Raw genomic sequence first — 1,567 nt, forward strand, 5'->3', positions numbered from 1 at the left:
GAGAGAGAGAGAGAGAGAGTGCACGAGATGGGGGAGGGTCAGAGGGAGAAGCAGACACCTCGCTGAGTGGGGAGCCTGACGCAGGCCTTGATCCTGGGACTCGGGGATCATGACCTGAGCTAAAGGCAGACCCTTAACTGACTGAGCCACCCAGGTGCCCCGCATTTTATTATTCTTATATGTTATCTTTCTATATATTTATGCATTGCTTTATAGTGTGAAAAAGTTGTTAAATCTGAAAGACCTAGCCACTCTAGAAAACAGTATGGAGGTTCCTCAAAAACTTAAAAATAGAACTCTCTGTGATCCAGTAATCACACTACCCAAAGAATACAAAATACTCTATCAAAGGGATACATATACCCCGATGCTTAAAACAGCATTATGTACAATAGCCAAACTGTGGAAACAGCCCGAGTGTCCACTGACTGATGAATGGATAAAGAAGTGGCATACGTGTGTGTGTGTGTGCACACACACACACAGGAATATTTTTATTTAAAGATTTTATTTATTTATTTGAGAGAGAGAATGAGAGAGAGAGCACATGAGAGGGGGGAGGGTCAGAGGGAGAAGCAGACTCCCTGCTGAGCAGGGAGCCTGATGCGGGACTCGATCCAGGGACTCCAGGATCATGACCTGAGCCGAAGGCGGTCGCTTAACCAACTGAGCCACCCAGGCGCCCCACACAGGAATATTTTTTAAAGATTTTATTTATTTATTTGAGAGAGAGAGAGAGAGAAGCCATGAGAAGGAGGAGGGGCAGAGGGAGAAGCAGGCTCCCCACTGAGCAGGGAGCCTGATGCAGGGCTTGATCCCAGGACCCTGGGATCATGACCTGAGCCAAAGGCAGATGCTTAACCAACTGAGCCACCCAGGCGCCCCTACACAATGGAATATGACTCAGCCATAAAAAAGAATGAAATCTTGTCATTTGCAAATGACATGGATGGAGCTAGAGAGTATTATGCCACGCGAAGCAATCACTCAGAGAAAGACAAATACCATATCATTTCATACATAAGTGGAATTTAAGACACGAAACAAATGAACAAAGGGGAAAAAAGAGGGGGGCAAAACAAGAAATAGACTCTTAACTCTAGAGAACAAACTGATGATTACCAGAGGGAAGGTGGGGCGGGATGGGTGAAATAGGTGATGAGGATTAAGGAGTGCAGGTGCTGTGATGAACACCAGGTGATGAATGGAAGTGTTGAATCACTATATTGTACGCCTGAAAGTAATATTATACTGTATGTTAACTTACTGATGTTTAAATAAAAACTTTAAAAAAAAAGAACACCGCCATCAAAACAGTTTTTTGAAAGACCCTTATATGTTCATGTAAAAACACAGAGAATGCAAACTAAGCCATATATTTGACACTATATTCAAAGAAACTTCTTGATGTGACACTTATCATGAGCAGACATTTACCAATTATCAAAAATGTCATATAACATCTGTCAAAAGTCATCAGTCAAGTCATTAAAATCACCTCATATTGTTACAAACCTAAATAAATACCAGGGAGAATTATGAATAGATATCACTACTATACTGAACA

The sequence above is a fragment of the Mirounga leonina genome, unplaced genomic scaffold, assembly GCF_011800145.1.
Source record: "Mirounga leonina isolate KUSES-001 unplaced genomic scaffold, KU_Mleo_1.0 Mir_101595, whole genome shotgun sequence".
In the NCBI taxonomy this organism is placed as follows: domain Eukaryota; kingdom Metazoa; phylum Chordata; class Mammalia; order Carnivora; family Phocidae; genus Mirounga; species Mirounga leonina.